A 10,399-nucleotide genomic window follows, 5' to 3' on the forward strand; every position below is an offset into this window, starting at 1 on the left:
GTGAAAATACCCTCCGTTTGTGGGGATGAAAATAGCTGCGTGTTCCACAGCGCTGCAACCTCCAGAACACCTCATCCCCAGGCACGGAGCTACTTGCAAACAGAGGCAAACCTTTGGGGGACAGCTAATAAATCAAATTTCAAATGCCAGGTGCCCCCAAGCTATAGCTATCCAGCAATTTAAAGCACAAAGAGCTTAAAAGTCATAGGCCAAATTCTGAAGGATATTTGGTGAATAAAGAAAAAATGCCAAAAAAATATTAGCAAAAGAATAAAAAAGACAGTTTGAAGAAACTGTGTTATTTGTGAATTAATCTCAGCAGAGTCAGTCAGGTGGGGTCATTGTGCTACAAATTCATTTTTGGAAATTCTCCTTTGGGATCTCAGTCCGCTTTTTCTAGAAGTTTGTACATCTTCAGAATGACAATAACTCAGTATCATGAAAAGAGTAACGAGAACTTAAAACTAAGATCTAATGTACCCTGGAGCACACGAGAGAAATTGGTGGACTAAGACCCCAGATTTCAGAGGAAGTTTAAATACTGATGCAGCAAGACATCTCAGTTGGTGACACTGACAGTGGGATCAAGGGCACCTGCAGCAAGTTTTCCACCAACGCCAAGCTGTGCGGTGCGGGAGATGCGCTGGAGGGAAGGGATGCCATCCCGAGGGACCTCGATGGGTGCGAGAGGTGGGCTCGTGCGAACCTCATGGAGTTGGACAAGGCCAAGTGCAAGGTCCTGCACATGGGTCGGGGCAATCCCAAGCACAAATGGAGGCTGAGCGGAGAATGAATTGAGAGCAGCCCTGAGGAGGAGGACTTGGGGGTGTTGGTTGATGAGAAGCTCAGCATGACCTGGCAACGTGTGCCTGCAGCCCAGAAAGCCACCCGCACCCTGGGCTGCATCCAGAGCAGCGCAGCCAGCGGGGCGAGGGAGGCGATTCTGCCCCTCTGCTCTGCTCTCCTGAGACCCCCCCGCAGCGCTGCATCCAGCTCTGGGGTCCCCAGCATCAGAAGGGCATGGACCTGTTGGGGCGAATCCAGAGGAGGGCAGGGCCATGAGGATGCTCAGGGCTGGAGCACCTCTCCTGAGAGGACAGGCTGGGACAGCTGGGGTTGCTCAGCCTGGAGAAGGCTCCAGGGGACCTTAGAGCAGCCTCCCAGTACCTAAAGGGGCCGACAAGAAAGCTGGAGGGGGCTTGTTGCAGGGGCACGTAGCGATAGGACAAGGGGGAATGGTTTTGAACTGAAAGAGGGGGCATTTAGATTGGATAGAAAGAAGAAATTCTTCACCGCAAGGGTGGCAGGACACCGGCACAGGCTGCCCAGAGCAGCTGTGGGTGCCCCATCCCTGGCAGTGTCCCAGGCCGGGCTGGACGGGGCTGGGGGCAACCTGGGCTGGTGGGAGGGGTCCCTGCCCAGGGCAGGGGGATTGGAGCTAGATGGTCTTTAAGATCCCTTCCAACTCAAACCTTTCTATGAAAAAACTGACAGGAAAAAAGCAGAGTACCACGACAAAATGTTTGAAAGTCCTCTCTACTCTAGGCAATTTTTCACTTCAGAGAAGTTTCAAGTTTTGTTTCAATATTACTAAACTAAATTTCTCCGTTAAAAAAATACTAAAGCATAAATAAAATATCACTTCAGCCTGAAAGATTTTTCACTTTGGGTCAAATGGCCGGAACTGGAACAAAATTAGATTTGCACGACACAAGGTGAAGAGTTTTTCCTCATTCCTTCCTTTTTCCCAGACTCACCAGGCAAACAAAACACTGAGATGTTCGTACACCCCTTCTAAGGATGCCCATTGAGATTTTCAGGAGCATCTAAGGATCTGTCTCTGTCCTTAAGCTTTTAAACAGTCTTAAATATAGCCCTAACAATGCCTTGAGGCATTGAATGTGCTTCTTGACCTAGGATATCACTAGCTAATCCTGCTGAGAAAGAATTGAGGTTTCCTAGCTCTTATCCAACACCATTTCCAAATGAATAGTCTCTACCTAAACCAACTAATGCACATTTAGAGCCCCCTCAAAAATATCCCCCAGTATGGCTTTCCGGGAAAATTTTTCAGGGAAATAATATTTCAGGGAAATAATAATTTGTTTGACAGTTGCAGGAATCAGGGTTTTGTTGACACCTGTTTTATAAGTCATGACCGTCATATGTGCCATGAGAGCAGGCTGTGCCGGTATCTTCACAAAAATACACATCATCATCCAGGTGCAACAGGGGAGCAGAGCACATACTCAGCACACGTTGTATCACACCTCTCATTTCACTAGTGGCTCTCTACAAACCATTAGAAGAAAATGATGACCAGCAGCGAGCAGCTAAAATGGGTAATATCATTTGCTAAATGTTCAGTCTTTGCAATCAGCTAGAGATATTAGCCAGCTAAGAGATGTGAAAGACTAGCTCAGACACAATTATCTTTTCCTTTGAGAATATTTTTTCCACCAGCTTCCTAACCCCGTATTTTGCCTACTGCCGCATTCGCATAGGGTTCACATTCTTAAAATCGTTAATGAAAATCTTCTGTCCTCCTTCAACCCCTGCTTTAGGAACCTCTGGGTTTTTTCTCTTTCCTGGGTCATTCTTAATAGCATCACCAGACACAGAAAGATCTGTTAAGCCTATGACCAGACGGGGCTGCAAGTCACAGTGGAAGGGGCACTTGAAGGTGAACTGGGTAGGGAAGGCTCCGGCAGAGGCGGCGGCACACGTCAGCTCTGCCATCGCCACCGGCCGGATCCTTACGTGGTGCAAGCCCGGCTGTCACACTGCAGCAGCACAGAGATCTTCCTGCCGCATTTATCGTGATGTTTTGGTGCATCAGTCACGTTGCATTCACAATACAGTGGGTGCTGGGAAAGAGAAGTAGGTTTTGGGTTTTTTGGGGTTTTTTTTTTTTTTGTTTTTTGTTTTTCCCTTTGAGCTGGTTATTTTTTTAATGAAAAATCGGCTACTCCGAGAAAACCCCAGATTGCAGCATAAACTTTAGTCCGTGCACAATGTGTAGAGTGTTCCTTCACTGAGTAAGTACCTTCTACCTAATCCTCAATCTTGTCAATATGTATTTACCCTTAATAGCTTGGATCTGGGTCATCACTTTGTCTTCCATTTATTTCAGCGTGTCCTAAGCTGCAGCTCTATTTCTGTCCAAGCTAAATGCTTGGTATTCCCCCTAAGACCTGGGCAGTTTCCAACTTCTGTCTCACAAAATAAAACAAGCTATAAACAAAGACTCTTTCCAGCCAGGCACTGTATTGTGGGCACAAAGGCTTGCTGGTATCTGAAATTTCCCACCCTTAAAAGTATGTCAAAGGTATTTTCACAGCTTCTGCCCTATGTCATTTCTCCAAAACATCTCAAGTCATTTTCCTTTAGGAGGACAAGGGAAAGAAAGAAATAAAAAAAAAAAATAAAAAAAAAAAAAGATAAAAAAAAAAAAACAACCACGAAAACCACATACAGAAAAATCCCCTAACCCTATAATGCATGTGTCAACAGGTGAGATCTAAAAATTTCATTAGGAAAAAAAAAGGGGGAAGCAGTAACAGCTGCATGCGTGTTTAGAGGAAATCAGAGGGGCATTTTCCATCTGGCATGTGCTCCACAGGCAAAAGAGCTTTTATAAGACTTGGAACTCAAAGACCACTTATATTTTGGGGAGCAGGCTATTCTTGTACTGCTCATTTTAGGCAGCACAGCAACAGCTACCATTCAAAATACCCCACCATCCCACCCTGGGAGAGTTCACACTGTAGCTAAAAAAAGAAGAAGAAAAAAAAAAAAGTCCAGCTCCAAGTGGGAAGATGGACATGGCCAAGGTGCGGATGTCTTGGTTTTGTTTCAGCCAGAACCTGTTGTGAAATGTTGGACTTGACCCTTCTGTGTCTGAGCTTGTGTAGTTTACTCACTGACTTAGGATCTGACACAAAAGGGATCTCTGCTTCCAACCTTTTCAACAACTGCAGAAGGAACCTACACAGATGAACCGACGATGCAGATAAATGCTTCCCTTCACCTCAGCTGCACCCAACCTCACACTGTCCGGTAAGCGAGCAGGTGGTGCCTGCACCAAAGAGCAAACAGGTTTTGCTTTTCTTGTACTATCAGGTTTGCCCAGGAAACATTTTTCCTCTGCCATCAAACTTTCTCAGACTTTGACAAAGTGGCTTGTTTGCAATAAAATGAAGTTAAGACTTGAGAAGAGGTGGGTGCTTGTGAAGGGAGAGGGCAGAGAGCAGAGCAGGGACTGAGGAGCAGCCTGGGAGTTAAGGTAATAATTTGAAATACGGGATGATCCATAGGTGTTTCCTCTACCAGGCTTTTGCATCCCACAGGAGGGCCATAACCACCACAGACTGTGGGTTTGCTCTTTTTCTAGTTTTAAGGAGCATTTCCATCCAGGAAATTTTTATCAGATGGTATTTTCCCCAAACCATATGCTGCTATGGAAAGATTTGTTTCAAGAATTCTGCCTTATCTGACAAAACCTAGAAGGTCACACCCCCCCAGAAAACCGTAATATTGGATACCTGTGTTAAAGCAAACCCAGGCTGTCCCAGCCGTGGCCACTGCCATGCCAAGCCCTGTACTAATAAAGAGCCATATGCACAGATCCTGCATTTATGCACTCTGTATAAATAAGAGATTGACAGTTGCAAAACCACAAGGGAGCATTTCTCACTTTCAGCTGTCAGACCTGATTTGACTCATCAGCTCTCACATTCACTGCATTTTGTGCAATAACGCTCGTATTTAACCCTGACATCATCAGCTGGCTCAGCACCAGCTGAGCACCGCCCGAGATGGTCCTGGTTCTGATGGTGTGTCATCAGGCTGCAGAACAAATTGCATCGTCTCATTCAAGCCCTGACCCGGCAGGACTTTTAAATGTATTTTTAACTTGACTCAAGCATATCCATGCAGCCAAAGGCACTGTGCTTCTCTAGCCACGTTACTGTCTCTGCAGTGGACTTTGGGCGGACCCGATGTGTCAGTGTCATCGTGGCTTCAACTTTTCATGGGCCATAAACTTTGGCTTCTGTCCAGCTGAAGGTCGTAAACAGTTTGCTTTTTTAGGGGTCTCCGTTGGAGATGCGTAACCAATCATACTGGCACAAAAGCAGACTGCTTTTTCTCCCAAGAAATTTTGGGCAAGCAAGCAACCGGAATTTGATTTTTGAGTTTTATTTAAATGCTAACCCAAAATCGTGATTATCAATTCAGGTTAAGACATCAGCAATCCTTTTCCATCAACTGAAGAACCGAGCAGCACTACTTTTCCTGCTCAGTGCCTCTCCTCCAATTCCTACAACTGATTTTATTTTTCCACAGTGTTTCTTTCTTATGTCCTCTAAAGCAGAGATGCCTTTTGGAGTTTGGACCTGTTGAGTTAATTGTGCAGAGGTCAGCTCTGCCACCTCTGAGCTATGTGAAGGGCTGCTGGCCTATAAGCAATTCAATGTAAGGCAAGAAAAGATAATAGTGTGCCACTCGTCATAGTGGGAACACAGAAAAAAAATATCAGAGGGGTCAAAAGAGATTCTGTAGAAGAGAAATAAAAGCTCTGGCAAGATTGCCTATTTTAAAAACAAGCAACAAAGTTGTTTCTCAATGTCCAAGCTGGAAACAAGCTGATCAGCCATAACAGAAAGCTAACACAGCAGTTCATTCCAGCAGGCTGAGTGCCTCCAGGACTTCACTATTCTTATGCCAAACAGGAAGATAGCAGCTAATCAAACCTGCTAACAGAGCATTTCTCACTCACTCCTGTGTATCCCTTCCTTTTCCAAAAGCAGGAATGTACCCACAGCCTCTTATGTGGCGAGCAGCATGACATTTAGTGTACTTGCTTTAATTCAGCTGCCCCAACAAGAAAGATGATACAATTAAGGAAATCAGCCAAACCAGTTACTTAAGCCCTCTGGGAAGGAGCCACGTGGGACTGGGACCACTTATATTTCCCACTGTGCACTTGGATGGATGTACTGGGTGGCTCTGGAGTCCATCTGGGCCATCGCCCTGGTTCTGAAGGAAAAGCATAAAAAGCAAAGCAAGCCCACAGGCACACGCTGGTAACGCCCTGGCAGCCAACCCTGGCCCACGGCTGGAGCGGGCAGATCCTCTGGTCCAGAGTCCAGCCAGCTCACTGGAGGGAGAGCAGGGAGGAGAGGAAAAGGGGCAGCTCAGGGAAGCAAGTGCTCCCAAAGCACTCCACTCGTTCAGCGCCGAGAGCTGGAGTGAAAGGCAACTGATGCTGGGAAGACGTCACCCTTACATAAAGGTGGCCAGAGTGTTTAATTGTTGCAGTCATGGCTGGGGAGTCATTCTGGGGTGTGGCGTTCCTGTTTGTGGTGCCTTCCAACCTTTTAATGTTGGAATTCCTAATTAGGTTCATTCCATACCTGTCAGTGGCAGGCCAGGGAGGTATGGGGAGATGGTACTAACAGGCATGATTTTCAAAAGACACAGATGTCATCAGTATGTTTACAATGGGTCCTGAACCTGTCAGTGTTGGGATACCTGTGGGTTACAGTGCCCTTCTGGGAACCAACCCCCAGCCAAATGTCAGAGAAGAGGGCTGCTCCTTGAAGGAAGTTTGGTGGATATTGGTCCAGACGCTGCTCTTTCCATCAGTTATCCCAACGGAGGCATGAAGATGAGTTCAAATGCTGGGGGCAGTGGGGGTGAAGGACACCTTTTCTGACCTGCTGCATTTCCTAGGAAGCTTCAGAAGCAGTTACAAATGGGGCAGGTAGGAATTACATCACATTTGAGTCAGCTTTTGTGAGGCTGCCTCACTTTGGCTTAAAAATCTCCAGGCAGGAGTGACAACTGTATCTATGGGGTCTGGACAGACAAGTGCATCAATATACGTAAGGGGTTACTGTGTGCACGTATAAATGCACATATGTGTCTCAGTGGCATTGTTCCTGAAAACAATTTCCCAGTGTTTTTCTTTTCACGCTTTTAAATGTAAATGTTGACAGTTCAGAGAACACTAATAAAATATGAATGATGAACATTCCTCACGCCCTGGTTTAAAGAATGGCGCAAGTCACGAGTAATACAAAACCACAGATTTTTCCCAGGAGTAATAGTAGAAACTTCATTACTTGAATCATTTGTAATCAGACTAGACAAAGCAGAGAAGATTGTACTCTAGGGTACAATCCTGAATCCCTTCCCTCCCACCCTGAGAACTTTTCCCCAGCTGCTGGCATGTGTCTTTACTCACAGATTACTTGCCAAGACAGGTCCTTTGCTTTCCTAAACATACCATTCCTAATGAACAAATACAAACTCCCAGATCACTGAAAGCTTCTAAAATATTGCATGTGCTTCTATCTGAATATTCATTTATGTTCGTGACTACTGGACTAAATATCAATTGCATGCCTTTAATCCCTGACATTTAACTAACAGTATGTGCCATCCTGATTTTTCTTGCTAGTCAGCTCACAGAAGTCAGCTGGCAACATAGGTAAAAAAGTAAGATAGATATGATCCATAAAATAAATTGTTTAAAGTTGTAATAGAGGTTAATGCTCAAAACCTCAACTAATGACCACAAAAAGCTCCCATTTTCCCAAGGAGCTCATGCCTGAATCACATGGCCAAGCAGTAAGCAGGGTTCTGAGTTCTAGCTCTTATACTTTAGTACAGCTGAAATGAACTCCATGAAGACAGATTTTCCTTGTAACTCCTTGAGAGCTTACGTGTCATCGCAGATATGGGTTATGCAGTCTTTGTTACACAAACTGTGTTGACAATGAAAATCCAGCGTAGCAAAAGGAAAAATGTGGCTGAGGAGCACGAGTCCAAGAACTCAGGAGATTCAGAATCCAGATCAGATCCAAAGGCAGGGATCCCGCCGAGCCTCAGCACCGGTCACCTCGGCACAGTGAGACTGAACGAGTGTCCACCCTGGTTTTACACTATATTAGGAGCTGCTTCTCTAAATACAGACCTTTTTCCTGTTTGGAAGACAGCAGTGATTTTTATTCTGACCTGTGGTGGTCCTGGCACATTCATCTTAAGAGATACATAAAATGTGGCTGAAGAAGCTGTAGTCTGTGGAGACAGAAACAAATACCAGCCAAGCCATAAACCAGCCTGGCTCTCCAGTGACAGTTCTCCAGGCGCTGCATTCCCTTCATCCCGTAGCTGGAAGTTAACACACATTTCATCTCAAGTCATGTTAAGCACGGCCATGCTTTTGCATGTGCTAATGTAATATTTAAAAAAGGGCTTGTATCAGATATCCAGATTAAGTCACCCAGCTCTCCCGGCTATCTGCACACGCCTTAACCTTCATCCAAACTTTTTCCAGTTTGCTCCTGGTGAGCTGCTACTCTGCAGGCTGCAGCAGGTGTTCCCCGTAGCCTTGGCCAGCTCCGGGCGTGCAATTCAAAACACTTTGAAATCAAGTCTTTGTTCGGTTTGTAGGAATGCATTAATACAATAAAGCCTTAACAATTAGAAATAGTATCGAGTCCCCATGAATCACTTTTCACACTGTTTTTGCATCCTCTGTGTATGTTTGTCTTTCTTCCCAAGGCTATTCCCAAGCTATTGCTTTCCCCTGGAGCCCTATTAACATCTATTCTTTGTATTTACTAACAGGAAGTGTGACAGTTCTGTCCTCACCAGCTTCACTCACAGACCCTCTTAATTATTAGCATCTTTTTTTTTTTTCTTCTTTTTTTTTCCCCCCCCCCACTCCTTTTAAGCTTATTTGGCAAGAATCTATGTTCCTCTATTCTTCCTGGCTAGCAGGTTATTTCTTTCTTCCTCAAGGTGCAATCTGGTTTCCTTTTGTTGTTAAATTGCCTAGTACTGATACTTTCCTGGATATTGTGGGAAAGAGTCCCGGCTGACAACCAACTTCTTTTTATTTCCATCCTGATTAGCAAGCAAATAATAAGTGGAAGCATAATTTACGGTTGATTTAAGCCACCTCATTCACATTTGGAAGGAAATCTAGGATGACTAAATCTTGAAAGGGAAGGCAGGATAAGCAGTATTAAGAAACTGTCAGGAATCGGAATGGCATTAAATGTTCCTGTTTTATTGTCATAGACTTTGGGTCTTTTGCATTAACACAAGACTATACTAGAGAAAGCTTTAATCTAAATATATGAAACCCAGAAAATAAGATAGAAAATCTGACCATGAAGAGAAAGTTAGACAACTGGCATCCTGCATCTCACTGTCTCTTGAGCTGACCAATATAATTTTCATTAATTCCTTGGCACTGATCCTCTGTTGACAGCTATTCTTTTTGTGAGGAATTTCTTTACATTTATATTCCAAACACTTTTGAGCAATTAAAAAAAAAAAAAAACCAAAAAAACAAACCAACAACCAAACAAAATCATAAAACCCCAAACTAAAGAAAAAGATTCCCCAACAACTATATTTATGGATATGTAGTGTCACTCAAATTCTTCAGAAACCTTTCCTGTCTGCAGGATGCTTAGAGCCGTCACTCTCCCATCAAGAGCAGATCAAGGTACATGGCAGATTCAGCACAGAATCTCCATCACCCCCTTAAATTTTGAGGCTTTTGTTGACCATGTTCCAGCACAGTATTGATATCCAGCCTCGGGGATGCTCTCTCATCTTACCTCTTCCTCCCCAAGATGGGCTTTTCCATTCCTTCCTCTTTAGGCTTCAAAATCAAACAGTCAAAGCCACATCAGTCTTCAGATTATCTTCACAAAAGCTGACAATCAACCAAACATCATTCTGAACATCGTTAACGTTATTTAGCATTGCTTTTTAAAGATGGTTGGCTTTTTTTCCCTCTCTGTCAAATGTTAAAGCAGGAAATCTCTCCTTCCTGTTCTGCCCAAATCAAAACCAATTGACAGAAGAGAATCACTGCTTTCTAGCCCTTAAACATTAACTTGGCCGTTTGTGTTTGTCTCTCGGCTGTATAACTTGTGGAGAGGTCAGGACTGGATTCGATCCCTGGCGTAACTGCCAGCCAGGATACAGAATCGCTTTCAAACTTATTTCTGAAACTGAAATATAAATCACAATTAAAGTGTCATCCTGTACTTTTCCTAAGCTGCAGTTAACCTGTCCTTACATCTCTGAAAATATCAGGCAGTTCTACTAATGGCTTTTATCTGATTTAGTCTGAAATGCATGTGCTGTTGAATTTTTTTGTCTGCAAGCAAACATTGCATTAGCTAAACCAGCCCGTGACACCGGCACGTGCCCCGCGCGCAGACCGACCGGTGCCTCTCACCGCCCTGCCCCCACCCCGCTCTGCTCGCAGAGGTCAGGTTGTCTCAGAGCACCAGGGACCAGCCACAACCTCTCCACGGCAGATGATCTGAGGAAAAGGCTCTGGCATTGCCCCAAGTCCCCTCACCCC

The 10,399-nt window shown here is 44.6% G+C and overlaps 1 long non-coding RNA gene across 1 annotated transcript; it reads right to left on the reverse strand.

The window, feature by feature from the left end:
• Positions 1–7,640: 7,640 nt before the first annotated feature.
• On the reverse strand, positions 7,641–10,046 carry LOC121082530. The gene is made up of 2 exons (XR_005826050.1): positions 9,642–10,046; positions 7,641–7,988 (listed from the first exon to the last, which is right to left on the reverse strand). It is a non-coding gene; the product is annotated as an uncharacterized LOC121082530 (long non-coding RNA).
• Between the last annotated feature and the right edge of the window lie 353 nt (positions 10,047–10,399).

This window comes from Falco naumanni, chromosome 1 (genome assembly GCF_017639655.2).
Source record: "Falco naumanni isolate bFalNau1 chromosome 1, bFalNau1.pat, whole genome shotgun sequence".
Lineage (NCBI taxonomy): Eukaryota > Metazoa > Chordata > Aves > Falconiformes > Falconidae > Falco > Falco naumanni.